General features: G+C 39.2%; 1 protein-coding gene across 2 annotated transcripts in view; it reads left to right on the top strand.

The window, feature by feature from the left end:
• Positions 1–6,008: 6,008 nt before the first annotated feature.
• Positions 6,009–19,486, top strand: part of ripor1 (RHO family interacting cell polarization regulator 1) — a 62,321-nt gene continuing 48,843 nt past the window's right edge. Inside the window, exon 1 of one of the 2 annotated variants that reach the window (XM_080866834.1) lies at positions 6,009–6,055. The gene's annotated coding sequence lies outside the window, so the exon portion shown is untranslated. The other variant, XM_080866833.1, reaches the window with a different exon arrangement.

The raw sequence follows: 19,486 nt of genomic DNA, 5'->3' as shown, positions 1-19,486 counted from the left end.
ATCCATTATCCAGGGGAACAACAAGGACTTTTGAGGCCACTCTAGAAACATAATCTCTCCGGCATGTGCTGGGTCTACTCTGAGCACCTCTCAAATGACTTAACTCTTCTACCTACCAGCAGCCAGCAATGCTTCAGAGAACGCTCATTTCCACCTCTTGTATCTGCAATCTCATTCTTTCAGTCACTACCCAAAGCTCATGACCATAGGTGGGGTAGGCTTTGCTTTTATGCTCAGCTCTCTCTTTACCAAAGCTGATCCATGCATCATCCAAAGCCTCTGACATTGTCCATACATTGCACCCAACCCATACGGTGCCTCCTGGAGGTGGTGGGCCTACAAGAGTGTGGGTTCATGTGTCCACTTTGGTCTGCACAAGGCCAGGCCTGCTGGACTAAGGCCTAGCCACCAGGCTCCTCTGAGCTCCTCCCCAGGTTTGGTTCCAGAGTCTCAGATTCTTAAAATTGAGACATTCTTCAACATGGCATACTGAGACTTATTACAAATCAGATAAAAAAAGAAAAGCCACATTTTTGAGTAGAGCATGCCCAGTCTTCCTGGAGATGTGAGGCACACCTATGTTTTCAGTAGTGTGTGACGTTCACGCCGTTATCGCCCCGCCACAACTTGAGCACCCAGCCCTCCGCAGTTCTGGATGAAGCTCCAGAAGCTGCTGCTTCCTTCCCGGGCCCGGCTCCCTCCACAGCTGGCAATTTTGTGTTTGTTTTGTTTGTTTTTATCAAAACTTATAAGCTAAATCATTAAACTTCTTTTAAGTTTTATTCTTTTCTTTAAAAAAATGTATTAAAAAATTGTGTTCCATTTACACAAATAGTCTGAAAGGATATGCAGGGATTTAATAGTCTTTCATGCTTCTAAGGTTAAATATTCACTTGCCTCTCCAAGTCCCCCATCCTTACTCTTTCTTCAAAAGGTTGATTTGCCTAGCTATCCAGTAATTACAGGCGGACAGTTCTATCTATATGAGGATATTAATTACACACTGGCCTGCATCCATACACACATATAACAGTGCAGAGACTTAATTACATACAGTTAACAGAGTGGGATAATTGACATCTCAACATAACTATAAGGACATTATTTGAGGTGGGGTCTTTAGCTGATTTAGAAATAAAAATAAAACCCAAACTTCCTGCATAGTGGAAGTAACAAAACATATGTACATTTATCCTTTGTGTGAGGGGGCATCATAGTGTTTTAAAATAGTATTATATAATCAAAAATTATGATAAGGCTATAGATGTGGTTGTTTGTCACTGTATAATATCATATCCATTTCTGTTTTGTGCCAAATATAGTTTAAGATTAAACATGTGATTTTTTGTTGTTGCTGTTTTGGTTTGGTGCCACTAAACAGACACAGTTCAAAGAGCTCCACAAAGAAAAGTAAAACCTGTCTCTGTCATGGAATTGTGATGTTTTGTCTTAATATGATGCAAATTAGAAGAGGGTTTGATTTTTTTTTTTCAGTTTTTCAGTCTTATTTATGAACCCATCTATCAGGATTATTAGAAAATCACAAAATCACATTTAAAAGTTTGCAGTAAGTGTTTTATATTCATATAAAACTTCACAGCTTCGGTCTCTCTTTAAATATACATTTAAAAGAATCTGAAAAAAGATTTCGGTTTAACGACATCAGAAGGATTCATATCGCTAATGCTAATATAGCGATATGAATCAGTGTATGATACACACGCTTTAGAGGCATGACCTCCCAATCTTTGTAATGAGGAGCAGCAAAGGGCCTTTCAAAACAAACATGGTGCTACAAGATCTCAAGATTTGATGCTCTACTGTATATCCAGTGGCGAAGTACTTTGTGTATATTTATATGTACTTGTGTATCCAAAGCTTTCACAGAAGTCTAACCAGCCTATTAAAAACTAACTCCACTCATACTGCTTCCATAGGAATATAGAGGCTAAGTAGCAGCCAGGAGACATGTTCATTGAGTCATTGGTTTCAAAATGTCTTCCCCTAACGCTTCGACAAGCAACCATCTCACTCCTATTGAAGCCAAATAAGGATCCATTAGAGTGTTCATCATATCGTCCTATATCACTCTTAAATGTAGATTTAAAAATACTGTCAAAAACACTTGCTCTCAGGCTAGAGCAATATCTACCATTGTTAATTTCTCCAGATCAGACAGGTTTCGTGAAGGGTATGCATGGTTTTTTCAACCTGCGCAGGTTTTTAAACATATTACACACCAAGTCAACTACAACCCCTGAAATTGCCTTATTACTCGATGCTGAGAAGGCATTTGACCGGGTGGAGTGGGATTATCTGTTTTATACTCTACATAAATTTGGATTTGGCCCTAATTTCATTTCATGGATTCAGTTACTTTACTCCTCACCTTTGGCACGTGTTAGAACAAATTCGTTGTTCTCTTCTTATTTCCCACTTCTCCGTGGTACGAGACAAGGTTGTCCCTTATCCCCTCTTCTTTTTGCATTATCTATTGAACCATTGGCGATTAAACTGCGAGCTGACAGTTGCATTAAGGGTATCTTCAGAGGTGACCAGGAACACAAAATATCCTTATATGCTGACGACCTCCTGCTGTATATGTCAGAGCCTTTATGCTCTCTTCTCCGTGCTCTTGCCATTTTTGAATGTTTTGGTAATATTTCAGGTTACAAGTTAAACCTGCATAAAAGTGCACTTCTCTGTGTCAACTCTATAGCCAGGAAGATTTCATTTGCAGATTTTCAATTTAACGTTAAATCAGGGTATGTGACCTATCTGGGGGTTAAGGTTACCCACTCATACAAAGGTCTTTATGAAAGAAACTTTGTCCCGCTGCTTAAGAATACTGAGACAGATCTTCAGAGGTGGAACAATTTACCACTGTCATTAACTGGCCGCATCAATTCTATCAAAATGAACATACTTCCCAAGTTCCTTTATTTGTTTCAATGTATCCAATGCTACTTACCCAATAAGTATTTTATAACACTGAATAAGCATATCTCTGCATTTATTTGGAATGGCAAAAGTCCACGAATTCGTAAAGATTTCATGCAGAGGACTAGGCCAATGGGTGGATTAGCCTTGCCAAACTTTCAGTCTTATTATTGGGCAGCAAATATTCGAAATATGCTGTACTGGATGAGTAATTTTACTACAGAGACTCCAGCTTGGCTCCAAATTGAGTCATCCAATTGTGGCAAAATTTGCCTATCGGCTTTGTTGAGTTCAGCTCTCCCATTAGAACTATACACCTATAAACGTAACCCTTTGTTGTCTGACTCGCTCAGAATCTGGGTGCAATGTAGGAAAAGGTTGGGGTTACACTTAATGTCAATTAAAGCACCTATCTGCTCAAATCATATGTTCCCACCCTCCAGGATGGATTCTGCCTTTAAAATATGGGAAAGTAATGGCCTTAGAAATATCAAAGACCTTTTTGTAGATGGGATTTTTGCCTCATCCACGCAGCTCCTGAAGCAGTTTAATGTTCCTCGGCAACATTTTTTCCGCTATCTACAAATTTGCCACTTTGTAAAGAGTCGATTTCCTTCATTTCCGGAACTACCTGAGGAAACTTCTTTGGATAAAATTATTAATATAAACGTTCATAAGAGAGGGGCGATTAAAGAAATCTATGCTATATTATTAGATCTTCAATCTCCTTCTCTCTTCATCCTTAAAGCACAGTGGGAGCGAGACCTTGGGATGACTATAACAGATGAGCTCTGGCAATCTTTTCTCCAGAGGGTACACTCTTCTTCAATATGTGCCAGGCATGGGCTCCTTCAATTCAAGGTCCTACACCGATTACATATCTCCAAGGAAAAGTTAGCCAAGTTCTATCCAGGAGCTGACCCTCTGTGTAACAGATGTAAAGCAGAAACAGGTTCGCTCCTTCATACCTTTTGGACATGCCCCAATCTTCATAACTATTGGGTGTCTATATTTAACACTCTGTCAGAGATGTATAACGTTAAATATGATCCTTCTGCTCTAACGGCTATCTTTGGGGTGATACCTCAAGACATCACTTTGCCAAAATACTATTCGAATTCTATTGCCTTTGCTTCACTTATCGCAAGGCGCCTTATACTTTTAAGATGGAAGCAGGAAGCTCCTCCCACACATGAACAGTGGCTTGCAGAGCTCATGAGGTTTTTACATTTAGAAAAGATGAGATATACATTGGCAGGTTCAACCACCAAATTTCTTAAGGCATGGCAGCCATTCCTGATGTACATGGAAACATTTAAAATGACCACCTTATCATGACCGGATGCCATATCTCTATATCACTATCATAGTTAACTGTACACTGAATGTCCCTTATACATTTTATTTTTATATTTGTTTGTTTGTTTTTTGTTGTTTTGTAGGGGTTTCTTTGGTTTGTTTGTTTGTTTTCCTTCTCTATTTCTGTTATCTTTTGGGGTATTGTAAATACTGAACAGCAAACTACTGTATGTTCAATGTTTTGTTATTAACATGCTGCTGTGACTGAAAATAAAATTTATTAAAAAAAAAAAAGTAGCAGCCAGGTGCTGCTAATGCAGTTGATGAATTTTATTACTGTAATATGTAATTACAATAGTGAAGAATTACTGTAATGAGCCAATGTTTTCCCACAGTTCCTTGCCATTTACAGTAAATTAAAGTACACGTGTTATAGTATCTTACTGTAGATATTACAGTATACTGTTCAAATTACAGAAATCAGTTACAGTTTGTATGCACTACTACGAGATACATGGTAAAATATGTGCTATTATTTTGTGTGTTTACAAAATAACAAAAGATTGTGAATAAAAGACAGCAGCAACAAAAACTACTGACAGTAAAGTGCAAGTAGTATTTCATAGTCCTCTGCATTTAATGTAGAGTTTTATGTCTGAAAAAATACATTTTAAATAAAACTGTCATCTATAAAAAACAAAACAAAAATGAATAAAAAAACAGTGTCGACTGTGCCTCAATTGTGATCTCCGTGATCCTTGGCTGCCATCTTCTGGCAGCTTTGCAAACAGCCTAAAAACATTGTATCATCTGGCATCATAGTGTGTAAGTGTGTTTACGCAGCCACTGAGTATATCTGCAATTTAGACGAATACTTAGATGATATTATTCTTTATTATTATCCTTTTGTTTTGTTTTTTAAAATAAAAAGCAGTTTTTTTCTGGTGTTCAGGCCATCATTGTTAAAGTGATTCCATGTATTCAGTCTTTATACTAAAACAGCAATGAAACAGTACTGTCTGAGCTTTGAGTGTCTTTGTGTGAATATGATACTTATAGTCTGACATGCCTTAAGCAGTTGTTGGGTATTTGAAGGCGGAATATGAATCGTGACATGGACGCTGCTGTAATAAATACCTGTTTAATTTCTGTGTGCATTTAGACAGAGCAGTACAGTACATGCAAGAAGAGGGTAGTATGCAGCAACTTACTTACCGATCGTCTTTTGAAATTTGGAACGTCTAGCATTCAAAGGAATGTGGTATATTATATGGTATATTTTGATATACCCGATCATCAATTTCAAGAAAAAAAAACGTTTCACAATATGGTCTTGTTGAGCTCAGCATGTCACTTACATCAAACCATAACCACTCTGAGTCTCATAGTTTTTAGTATAAGTGAATTATGTTAAAACACAAGTATTGTCTGTGCCATACTTTAGGGATCTGATTTTTTTTTTTTTTTTTACAAATTTTGCTAAGCAAAGAACTGGACAAAGGGAAGACTGCCAAAGATCTCACAGGTATCAAGTATGTCCCACCTAGTCGCCCTTAGAAGTTAGAAGCTCTATCAGGATATTGGGCGTTATAAAAAATATATTATCCCAAACCACAGCCGAGCAGTCAGACGTGAGTTGGCATTGTTTGCACTGGTAGTAGGACAGGCACGAGCGCATGAACCAATTAGCTGTGGCGATTAGGCGTTAATTTGAAAGCGTTTAGCTTACAGGAAGTGCTCGCGCTAAACGCGGAGCGTTGACGCTGTTAAGTACTGACTGACCGACTGCTTGAGGAATGCTGTTCACTGAACCACGGTAGTTTTTTTCCTTCTTTCTTTTCTAACTAGGAGGTCAGTGTTAACAAGACTGGTGAACTGTGACAAGTGCGCTCGGAATAGTCGACCCGTTTTCTTTTCTGAATAAAGAAGATTTGCGTCAGCTGTACAAGGAGAAGGACACCGCGGTCAATATGTACGTTTTTTTTTTTTTTTTTTTGTTACTAAATTGTAAATTTTCAAGTTTATCTAGCCTTTTCCCCATGCTGGTTATCTTCTCTAGGTTTGTTGTAGAGAACCTACCTTAGCAAAGTACCTCTTCTGTTGTAACCGCCTCTCCTGCTGCATTACTCTGCTGTCACTCCGCTGTGCTGAAGCCGGTGTGCCAAACCGTGTCGAAAAATCTGTCAAATCTTTAGTATTTCTACTTTAAGTGCCAAGCAGCTTCAAGACAAATATAGCCGCGTTTGGTTGCTTGTAGCAGCACATTATGCGAAACGAAAATGTATTATTTACGTTAAAAATAGCTAAATTCCGTCAAAATTAAAATGTATGGCACGTTTTTAATCCCCTGTAGGTTATCCTAATGCCAGTGTTTTATCGCAAAAGAGCTAAAAGATTGTAAATGGGAAAACGTGGGAATTGAGCACAGTGATTTTCTTTGAAAACAGATTCACATATCCAAATAATGGGGGAAGATTGGGACAGAGTACCCAGGGCCCCAAAGGCGGATGGGGCTCTGGCAAACCTAGAATGAAAAGTTTTTTGTGTTAGTTTTTAACTTCTAAGTAAATGTTACCTTAAATAAATTTCTTGAATAAATTGGTTGGGCAATTGAACTTTGATACCCATGAATACTGGAGAATATCTGATGCCCCCTTCACCCCTTACAAATCAAGTAACATGGTTTCGTCCAGCATTGGGGTGGCCTTTACGGCACAGCCAATTTACTGTATTCTACTGTATCTAGACTACTGCTCATATTCCCTGTAAGTCACGTCTTTCTACAAGAAGGCAAATTCAAAGAATAGGAAGGGACAGTGAGAGAAGAAAGCAACTGGGGAAGTCAGTTTTCAGGAAGATTCTATCTGAAGAGAGGTGAGCTGTGTACAGCCAACAAATTTATCTATAAGCAGTTGTTAAATACTAATGTTTAGATGCAAAGCTACCATAATTACCTCGCACAAGTTAACACCATGAAATTAACTTCATTTTTGGCACAAGGTGAGCTCATATAGTGGCAACTAAAAGTTGCTCCAAGCAGTCATTTGTTTTGATAGAAATTTAAGCATAAAGCTCAGCAGCACTAACATCAAGTAGCATTAAGCTTTATTGTATGTTGGATCACATGATGTAAACAGGGCATTTAAAAATGCCACTGCTTTTTAATTTAAAATAGAAACAACCCAAAAATGTAATTTTTCTACGAGCATGTGCGCCAGTATACCCATGGACATGCTCAGAAATGTTTTCATGTGTTAATAAATCACACCATTTTATCTACAAGATCATTAGACTTCCTTACATGACTCTGATCTAAAGGAGTACTAATGATAAAGGGCTCTTAGTCTCACTTCATTGCACATATTAAAAACCCACTTTAATCTAGTGTATTTGAGCTTTAATTCGGTCTACTCAGCATAGGTACTGTCATTTTAGTGCTGGTTTCATAAGTGCAAGTTTTGAAACTTATTTAAACTTTAACAAATATCAAGATAATTATTTACAGTTATTATGCTGTGCCTTGATGAGGCGCTTCAGCGTCTCAAAGGTTGAATGCAGTGTGAGACTGTTAGCAGGTTAAAGAGGCTAATAGAGGGTCTGTCTGTGATGGAGGGAAGTGAGGTGAAGAGAACAAGGCTGCTGTGAGGGAGACTTTGGAAAGAATGAGAAGAGGACAGATTTCTTACATTTTAGTTTGCTTTTTTTTTTTTTTTTTTTTACTTCATACTTGTGAATCATTGCACTGTAGGTGAGGAAAGCTGATTCTGTCTGTTTCTGCTAACAAAATATGTATCTAGTGGAAGTTTGTCTGGATGTAACTGATAACTGGGTGTACTTAGCCTAAGCATTTTCTTAGAAAACTGAAATTGCTGTTTTAAGCTCTTCTTTTTGTCGAAAATACTTAAAAACAAAGAATCAAACTCTTGAAATTGGAAGTAGTAGTAAAACACTTAACTATAAAGTAATTGTGGACTTCAGTATGCTGAGATACTGTGCAGTCTTATAGATGTACCTTTGCTTTTTATTAAACACAATATATTAATACTTCTGCATACATGAATAGTTGTCTGTTTCTCTGTTAGCCTTGTGACTGATTGGAGATCTGGAAGGTTCAGTGTTGGCCTGATGTTATCACGTGACACTAGTTGCAATGACAGCATTCTTGGCATAACTGTGAAATGCATCCACAACTGCAGTAGGATGCAGCCTGCCAAAACAAACGCACTATTTGATTCCAAGGCAGAAGGTCATGGACCCCATATTGTAGTAATAGGAAAACAGACTTTTTCAGGCTGGCTGTGGGAATGCTACAGTGAAACCACAAACACACCGTGCCTGTGTTGCTCTCACAGGGTGCATTGAACAGTAAGTCCATTGTGCAGTTGCTGGACTGTCACTATGTGAATACCTAATTTGGCTAATATGCAGGCCTAAGCTAGCAAGGTGCATGAAACGGATACAGTGCAGTGTGTGGTCATGGCACTACCTCAGCTCATTCTCCTTTCATTTAACATGTATTCATTATCACTAATTTTCAACATTGTGACTGTAGTTTCGGTGTGATGTCACTTGTGAGAATCTCTGCACTAATTATAGGGCATTATAGCAAAACCTACATTTAAAATGAGAGTTTGGCTGACAGCCAGTTCGGAAAAGACCAAAATGTGTTTAGCTCTTGTGTTAAAGCACTCACTGGTATTAGGTTTACAAGTAGGGAGATTTTATATATACCGTATTTTCACGACCATAAGGCGCACTTAAAAGTCTTAGATTTTCTTCAAAAAGTACGGCGCGCCCTATAGCGCAGTGCGCCCTGTGTGTTGTAAGGAGGACGTAGTAGAGAACACCATGAGAACGCTAAAGGGTGAAGTGTGGGCGCAACCCTGAAAATGGCAACGAGACACGCTTATGAAGCACAGTTTAAACTGAAGGCCATCAGCTACGCGGAGGAACATGGAAATCGAGCAGCGGCGAGAGAATTTAAGATTAACGAATCGATGGTTCGCAAATGGAGGAAGCTAGAAAACAAGCTCCGGCAGGTCAAGAAAACGCAGCTGAGTTTCCGCGGACATAAGGCGAGGTGGCCCGAGTTGGAGGAAAGACTCGAGCGGTGGATCATCGAGCAAAGAACGAGCGGGAGAAGCGTTTCGACGGTCACCATTCGGCTAAAAGCAGTTTCACTTTCACTTTTTATGAAACGGTGCCATTTTTCCATCCGGACCAGGACTACGGTAGCGCAGCAACTTCCAGCGGATTATAAGGAAAAGCTGGCCATCTTCCGCTCCTACTGCAGCAAACACATCGGCGACAAAAACATCCAGCCCAGCCACATCACAAACATGGACGAGGTCCCGCTCACTTTTGACATCCCGGTGAGTCACACTGTGGAGAAGAAGGGGACCAGCACGGTAGCGATATGCACAACGGGGCACGAAAAGTCTTCTTTTACTGTTGTGCTTGACTGCCATGCTAATGGACAGAAGCTGCCGCCTATGGTGATTTTTAAGAGAAAGACTTTGCCTAAAGAGAAGTTTCCAGCAGGATATGGAACGCCAGAACTGCCATAATGAATTAATTAAATACACCATTAAATAATTAATTAAATGTGGCAATAATTAATTAAAATTGGAATTAATTAATTAAATAAATAGTTATGACACATGTAATTAATTAATTATTGACACATTTAATTAATTATTTATGTATTTCACATTTTAATTAATTATTGACACATTTAATTAATTAATTATTGACACATTTAATTAATTATTTGTGTATTTCACATTTTAATTAATTATTGACACATTTAATTAATTATTTAATGATTTATTTATTTATTTCATTTTGGCAGTCCTGACGCCTGGCTCTCATCATGAAATAATTTTATCTGTCAGCCTCACCCATCAAACTCAGGGGGCGGGGTTAACGCTGATCGAGTCAAAACCATTGCTTTGGCCTGGTGGCCATTGTTTCTAGCACACAACAACCGGCATGTGGAAGCTAACAGAACTGAGCTTTGAAAAACCCTGTTTGTGTGTCACCAAATACCGTTTTAATATTTTTTTAGCCGAGAATGTAGTGGTTTAATCTTCATGTGTCTGGTCGGTTTGTCAAGATACAGCCTCTTTGCAAAAGTGTTTCGATGATTTCGGAGATGTCTGCCCAGTCTCACGGCAAAGCGTGGGATAGACCCGCTCGCCTCGCAAGCAATCCCACTGACAAAGCGCAGGCCCCGGTACACAGCTGTAGTAACCCCCGCTGACTTCTTTTACTGAGGTTATATTTATCGGTGTTTTATTTCCTGAAGTTCTTATGTGTCCTATGTGTTTCAGTCGCCAATTCTGAATTATAACTAACATTAAAAACATGTTTAAGGAGGAGAGAGAGCAAATAAATCTGTTTAACATCTGATCTTTGGGTTTTTGTTCAGTAATCAGCGTGACCTGTGTATAAACGCATAAAAGAGATAAAGTTGGTGTTTCCGTCATGTAGTAACTGCTGGCTTTAACTGTACAAAGGTTGTTCGACACTATGAAACACATACAGACTTCATGATGTTCGGCTAATATTTTTATTGTGAATATTAATCATGAGGTTAAACGGCCCTGTACACCACGCAGCGAGGTCAGCATATCCACGATATCCTCAGCTCCATGAGTTAACACAAAGTTTCCCAGCTGACTATCTAACTGCCAACTATTCCAGAGACGTGAAAATATACAGCATAAAGAAAAGTGTAAGAGACTCAGCAGCAGATTAGAATAACAGTTATACATTTAATAAATCACCAAATGAATCCAAGAAACGAGCAAACCTGTTCCGACAGTTTGAGTTTGTATTCCCTCAGCTGCAGACTCGCTGCTGTTTAAATGTTTGAAAAGGAAGATTAGATATAAAAAACGTCAAACATAGACTCAGTCTGCCTTCACATTTGATATGAGGCCAGCACGTATAGTGGCCTCAGCAGGCTATTACTGAAATACACGTGCTATATCATAAACTATGATATAAACAGGGAGGTCCTATTAACATGTTTAGTTTTAAAGGACACCTTCCTGCCTTTAGTCTCATTCATGAGCAGTATTAGTTTTCTTCTAACATCCAGAAGTCTGCACGATGTGTTTCATAGTTTGTAACAAGCCTTTGACAGGTAAACATAACATGACCGAAAAAGCAAAAAAAAAAAAAAAAAAAAAAAGGAGAGAGAGAGAGAGTATTGACGTAAGAAGAGAAAATGCTCTCAATTATGGAGACAGGCAAATGGTTCATTTATGTTTGATGTGTGTTTATTCCTCCCTAAATATCGTCGGTGAAGTTTGCCATGCACGTCAGATTTTCCTGCGCATTTTTTATACCTCTGCCAACAGAGAGAGAAAAAAAATCACATTCTAACAGACAGCTGGTGCTTAGAATACAGTTGAATAACTATTAAAAAACAGATGATATTTAGATGATAGTTCAGTCTAACACATGTGCCAGTGAACCATTAAACGTCTGTGAAACTATGCAGTTATGAAACGTAACTTTAACCTCAGCCAAACCGATTTGCTCAGTTGTAAATAAAACAGCGAAGTAAACTTGACACGACAGACAGAACCTGAGTGAATGAAGTCCAGCGTTTAACCACTGAGAGCGAAAACTCAGCTGAGGTTTCAAAGCTGTGTGCCGGTGATTGGACATCAGCCGCTGATGAAGCTGTTCGCCTATAAAGTGCTCTGTAAGGAAACAAGCTCCAGCAGCTCTGCGCTCGGGGAAAACACTATATTTACTTATCTTGTGCAGAAAAATGCGCTGACATTGCGTTATATCGAGCACCGGCTGCCCAGTTAAACTGTGACTATCACCAGGTAACGTAGGCGTGTTTCTTGAATTAGCAGCAGGTGTTAAACAGCTGACAGATGAGGAGGAGGATGCATGCAGGTAAACTGAGGGTCTGTTGAGCTGATCGCTGGTTTCGTGAGAAAAATGTCAGCTCGTTCTTTATGTTACAGAAGCACAGAGACACAAGACCAGGCGGAAAGAGACGATCGTTCGGTGAAAATGAGAATCTGCGAATGCAACATGTGGAACACGGAGAGTGGAATATGTAAACAGACCGGTTAACGTAACCCCCTCGGTGCACTCTGCATGCTAATTGTTAGCAGAGCTAGTGAAATCTCTGAAAACATCTGAGCACTTTTGCAAACATGTTCTATGTTGACAACCTGACCAGACATACGGCGCGACATTCGCGGCTAAAACACTGTTAAAAGTGTAGCTGGTGACAGAAAAACGGGGTATTTTAAAACTACACCACCACCATTGCTGCCTGTGATTTGATCTGCATTCTGGGATACCTGGCTGCCCCAAGTCTACACAAGCAATCGATTATCTAGGATCGACCTGTTTTGACTTACTTTGCACGGCAACCAATCAAATGTTAGAGAAGCTGCATGGGCAGCGTTAACCCCGCCTCCTGAGTTTGATGGGTGAGGCTGACAGATAAAATTATTTCATGATGAGAGCCAGGCGCCAGGACTGCCAAAATGAAATAAATAAATATATCATTAAATAATTAATTAAATGTGTCAATAATTAATTAAAAAGTGAAATACATAAATAATTAATTAAATGTGTCAATAATTAATTAATTACATGTGTCATAACTATTTATTTAATTAATTAATTCCAATTTTAATTAATTATTGCCACATTTAATTAATTATTTAATGGTGTATTTAATTAATTCATTATGGCAGTCCTGGCGTTCCATAGCAGGAATCATCATTAAGGCAAATGAAAAGGGCTGGATGGATGAGGAAATGATGAAAGAGTGGCTGAGGGAGGTGTATGTAAGGAGACCAGGTGGTTTTTTCCACGCATCACCATCGCTCTTAATCTGTGACTCTATGCGTGCCCATCTCACAGCCGATGTGAAAAAACTAATGAAACAAATGAACTGTGAGCTTGCTGTCATTCCGGGAGGCCTGACAAAGGAACTCCAACCGCTGGACATCGGTGTGAACCGCCCGTTCAAAGTAAGGCTGCGAGCGGCCTGGGAGCGATGGATGACCGATGGAGACCACAGTTTCACTAAGAGTGGAAGGCAGCGCCGGGCGAGTTACGCCACAATTTGCGAATGGATTGTAGATGCTTGGGCTAACATGTCTGCTGGCACTGTTGTTCGAGCTTTCGCAAAAGCCGGCATCGTTTCCGAGGAGCCGCACGGCACGGAAAGTGACTCTGACGGTGAAGACAGTGAACCTGGCATGTTTGATGGAGATTTAGCGCAGCTGTTCAATTCAGACACAGAGGATGAGGACTTTGATGGGTTTGATTGATGATAAAAATGTGAGTACCAAACTTTGTTTTGCTCCTGCTTTATTGTTAAATATGCACACTTGTATGCTTGTGTGTTGTTGATGATGACGATTACTGGTAATAAAAATGTGAGTAAGGTACCGAACTCAGGTTTGCTCCCGCTTTATTTTTAAATACGCATACGGTACTTGTATGCGCCCTATGGTCCAGTGCGCCTTATGTGTGTGTTAAATACAGTAAGGGCACACATAACTGAGACTGCGCCTTTTAGCACAGTGCGCCTTATGGTCGTGAAAATACGGTATATATTTTTTTTTACTTACTGCTCATCTTTGTGTCATGATAGTTTGCTTCGTTAGAGGCTTGTTGAATGTTAACTGTTCATTAGACCCAGAACCAAAAATAAGAAGAGTGTTCAGTTAATAGGGCTTTAGTCTCAAAGTAGAAACTCAGAGTGAGATAGAATATGCACCTTGAATTATACCCAAAGAATTGGTTTCCAACTGTGCAGCCTTACCAGGCCTTTACTGCAGCTTGTGCAGTTGTTTGCAGGTCTTCCTGTCTTTAGTTTTGTCTCCAGTAAGTGAACTGCACCTGTCTAGTGTGTTAAATGTTGGAACAAATTGGTGAGTAGTGAGTGAGCATTTCCAAACATGTTTAATTATGGGGCAATGAGGCTGTGACAAGCCTCCACATGTTTTAAATGGCTGTAGACACTGAGCCCAACACTGTAACCCAGAAATATGTCTTGTGTAACAGAGGCAGGCCCCCACACTGAGAGTGTATGTTTCTGCATGTATGCATTACAATTGCTGTGGAGACTTACATGAACGCATAAAGTTGTACTGAAAGTTAATAACTTTGATTCTTGAGATGTTCTAAAGATGGGAACAGTCTCATTTGTTATGCTCCTGAAAGTTATCTGTTTGGAAATAAATGTATAGCCCACAATGGCAATATCAAAATCAAACTGAGGCTAGTGTTCGGTCACATTAGTGACCAATTTTACACACTAGACTAGAACTGATGTGTTAGATGGGTTACTACCTATTATTTTAAAGATTGGTGGCTTTCCTTTGTGTCAAATCATGACTATGATTGGGGTTTCTGTACATGATAAAATTGAGGGTTAGACACTTAAAGTGACCACACCATCAGAAGATCATGAAATTAACTGTATGAAGTCCAGTGAAGAGAATAAATCTAGTACCGTCTTTCTTTCAGAGGAGGAAAGATGAAGCTAGGCGGTATTGTGTTCATCATGTTCATCTCAGAAGAAATGTGTCGCTTTCAACAAAACTTGCTGATTTTTATGGGTGAGACTAAAGATGCTTGGAAGATAGACAAGCAGTTAACTTAACAGTTAGTAATGCAGAAAATGCCTGAGTGCCAATGGACCATAAAGGCAAATTGGATCCTCTGTTGACAATTAGGGCTGTGCAATATGACCAAAATCAGTTGTGAGTCATAAGTAATTTCTTATCCAAATACCTATCACGATATAGTGCAATTTCTGCAAAGTCAGTGAATAGTTTATATAATCACCACATCAAAAGTGTTGTTATTTATATTTAAATTAAATAATCAAAAATGAAATAAAAATGCGACTTACTATGGGATAATGGTAGGTAACACACAGTAGATGACCCAACTCAGTCATGCAAGCGTTTCCCTGAGGCCTCCGCCTATCATTACTGCTCCTTTGTGGTAGTCAGGAAACTAGCCTGTCTGCAAGCATCAACTGCAGAGCATCCAGTCTCTGAAGTGCACAGTTAAACTCATACAGGAATGTGTTGTTCAGCTCATCCACATATCTGTTGTTACAGCGTGTTATGCTACGTTGCGGATTTCTCATAACATAAACGAGGCAACTCGACTTGTGTGAAGTGTTTTTGGCTAGGCCACTGGAATCGAGTGTTTTAAACGATCCACAAAACCATAGATATAGATATATAGATATATCTAGATAGATAGATATCTAGATAGAAGTTGTAATGGCTGCTGTTAGCTTTGTGAGTCTTTATTATATGGTGTGCTACTGGGAAAAGGCAGTTCTGACCTCTGAGTCTGAGGTTTATTTTGAGCACCTGATGACTTTTTTTTTTTTTTCTCCCCCCTTTCTTAATCTCTCTATACTTTCACATAAGTCTTGCTTAGGTGGTGAAATAGATTAGTTCTGTCAGTGTGTGTAGTACCAGGTTGCTGCATAATTTGCACAATAGTCTTCTGCTCTGTGTTGGACTTTCCATAACATGCTACAGAGATGGCCCCTTGTTTAGGAAGAGGCTCCTTGATTAGTTTTGGCTGGTCCTTGTTCTGTGGTGACCATTGCAAACCTTTATCTAAAACACTGCTTACTGCAATGAAAATATTGTTTTGCAACAACATGAAATAAATAATAGAGCATAATATGAAACAATAGATGTTTTAATATTGTCACCATATCCCACAGCCCTGTTTACACTTGTGCTTGGTTTGTGTAACGACTACTTTGTATCCATGCATTTATAACATTCTAGCAAATTTGCAGCCTTTCGTTGACATTTAGCTTTGTCTTGAATGATACTTTCACATTTTATCAGCAAGTAAGTCACCAAAACTGCTCTTCTACGTCATTATACTTCAGTTTGTGGACAAAGGACGGAAACAGAAATTTGCAGGTGTCCTACTAATGTAAAAACAAACTAACTAACTAAAACACAACAGCCACATGAAAACACTGGTGGAATTGTTGCCAGAATGGAGTCACTCTCATTATCAAAGCTAAGAAATCCTATTCCATGACCTCTGACTGTTACAGTGTGCGTCTGAGTTTTTTAGACTGTGACTCACGTGGTAAGCGAGCTTGTGCTATACTCATTCATTACACTGTCTGGCACAGCTGTTTATGCCTTTGCTGACCCACTGTCTTCTTCCATAATTAGGTGGGTGGGAGTGTTTGGTTGCTGCTATTTTCAGGACTTTTCTTGTTCCTATTGAAATCCTGAAGAGTTTTTACAGGAAGTGTTGAGTTAAGTACAAATTTGGATGTTGTAAGGTCTTTCCCCTTCTCTCATTCTAATCATCATTTTATAATAATGCTCATGCTCTGTGATGCTTATCTTTTTCCCTGCATTAAGTTTTACCCTGAAGCGAGCTGGAATTCACCGGGAAAACGCGCAAAGCCCTGCTCATCTCGTCTTGCAGTCTTTCCTGTTGATCATACCTGCCGTGCCAATTCTTGTTAACATACAGTTTCCTCATTCACATTACGCAGTTGAGAATTTTATTTTGACTTGCAGTCAAAGGGATTGTCTACTAGGCCTCTTGGGTGCAACACTAAAAGTGTAGGAGCTAATTTGGAGATAAATGCAGTATGTACAGTATGCACTGTGTATGCATCCCTAAGTGGAATGTGCTTTTGTACCTTTGTGAAAGCAATTAATTATTTTAGTGTTGGAGCACACAACAGTTTATTCAACTTTGTGTGGGTGTGTGTGAGCTGACTTTGTGTAGTTTGTAGAGCAAAGCTTTTAAAATTATTTGGTCCCTAGGTGTGTTATCTTACTCTAAGATAAGGCAAATGAAAGACAGGCTTTGGTTTAAAACTAAAGTAGAGCTATACATAGTGCTGGCCCATTAAATGATAAGCATTATCACAAAAGTAATAGAAATATGAAACCTGGTCAGGATAAAGTCAGAACTCATTCCATCCATATTTTGATAGGCTTCACAAAAGGCTACTGATACTGAATGCATGTTAGCATGTTATGCTAATCTTTGGGCTACTGTAGCCATAGACACCAATGCATTAGGAGTTTGATCAAGATCAAAGACAAAATGGCCACAGATAAAACTCGAGTGACAGTGTTACAGAAACAATTGCCAAGAGATGCCAAAAAATGAGAAATTTCCCACCACTGACTTAATAGTAATTCCATATTTATTTATAGAACAAGTGTAGAAATACAGCAAGTAAAATGTAATTATTAAGAGAGCTCAGTAGTTTTACCCATCCTGAGATAGGTGCATTGTTAATTAAACACTTTTATATAGGCTATCAGTTGGGAAAGAACCAGCTGATATTAAGGCTGCTTTTAGATTTCAGCCTTTTTTTTTTGCACCTCCGTTTCTTCATGTGTACTCAATACTTTTGCCTTTGTCAATTCTCATTATTGCACATAACTTAAGTTATGGGCATCTATGGTTTGATTTCTCTGCACATGTGGACTGAATGGGTGGTTACCAACATCTGGTGAGAATTTCATATCAATAGCACCTATAGAGAGATATTGTGAAAATTGACTAGGCTCTGTCATTCACACACCCTTCATTAGTTAAACCTTAATAGTAAGTGGCTGAACCCCCTTTTTTCCTCTTTAGAACTGCTTTGATTATTTGTGACATAGATTCAGCTCTTTTACTATTCTGTTTGGTTTGTACTTGAGCAGATCATCTTGACCTTGTCTACATGCCTGTTCAGTAAGTAGTGGTTAGTAACAGTTTTTTGAGTAACCTGCTCTCCACCACAGCTTCAAAGGTCACTGGGTTACAGCCAACCACAAAACCAGCCTGATCAGTCTTAGTCTGCTGGTGACATCAGAAAATTTCTAACATTTTGCTGCACAAGATTGAGGAACTCAACTTCCTTGGTAAATGGTTTTGCTCATCTACTTGTATTCAAATTCCATATTGGTTGTCTAGTTCTGTGTGGTGTCGATGTAAATGTTCAGCCCTGTCAGTTCTAAATCTAACCACTGCATATATTCAGTATTTCTATAATTGGCATTGATACAGCGCAATCCCCCATGAAGCTGTACTGCACATCACCAAATATGATGGAGCACTGCTCAAGCTCACATACTGCAGTCTGGCAGGTAGCTATTACTATCTAGCTGGGAGTAAACTCTTTACAGCATGTAAATGATTCCACAATCCACTCCCTGAGGCTCATGGTCTTGAGGCTGATGCCATCAAGCCCATGAGATGTTGAGTGGTCAGTTTCATAGATTGCACTGAGGGGGGGAAAGGGTAGAGTCATTGCTGGTGGTAGTAAAGGAAGCAGCAGAGCCATGTGAAGTACAGCTGTTGTTCAGTTCACTGGTTGTCTGCCCCAGTGGTTTTCTTTGTGCTGTATGGGTATAGGTAGCCTAGTAACTTCCTTGATTGGAAAAACTGTCATTCCTTATCAGCAGATGTCTTCATAAATTAGCTTCTAAAAATTGCCATCAACAAAATGGACACCTGATTTAAGTTGGTAATTGTTAATGCATTATTTAAGATACGTGGGGGATACAGGGCTGCAGAGGGGGACCTTTTTTCCTCAAAGGCATTGACATTTATCCTTCAGACACCAAACTGGCTGCCAAAAGGGTCAGCTAATTTAGTCACCCAAATTAGCCTCCTAAAATAAAAAGATGTTGTAGTATTAGCATTACATGTTGCTACGCTTATTGAGCTCTCAAAACTCTTACACTACAAGCATGTATCTATCCAAACAGCACTAATTAGGATTCAGGATAATGACTATTTTAGTGAGTTACTATGCAAGGTATACAGCACAGTGATGTGGGGGTGGGAGGTACACTTGCTGATTTGAGTTCTCTGTCTTGGTCTGAGGTATTATGAGCAGGTTGTTGTCACAGATTAAACTATCTGCTCAGCATCAGCTGTGTCGTGTATCTCTACCTGCCCGTGCAGCAGCTTAACCTTCAGAGTTTTACACGAAGGGTTAACCCAGTGACAGTTTCTCCGCATGTACAGCCTGTTCACTAGCCCAATCAGGTAGTGTCACACACCTATCCACAGTTGCTGTCAGTTTATGTACAGTTAATTTACAGTTTATGATCAGTCTTGTGGGACTCTGAACAATATTAGACTGGTTACAAGCTATTCATTAGCTTGAAGCACTCCAGTGATAGTTAAGCTGCTTATTTGCCAGCTGGGGATTAACCAGAAAGTCCCCACT

The sequence above is a fragment of the Rhamphochromis sp. 'chilingali' genome (genome assembly GCF_963969265.1).
Source record: "Rhamphochromis sp. 'chilingali' genome assembly, chromosome: 2".
Lineage (NCBI taxonomy): Eukaryota > Metazoa > Chordata > Actinopteri > Cichliformes > Cichlidae > Rhamphochromis > Rhamphochromis sp. 'chilingali'.
Note: the sequence above shows the minus strand (reverse complement) of the source record. Positions and strands in the feature narration are given on the sequence as shown.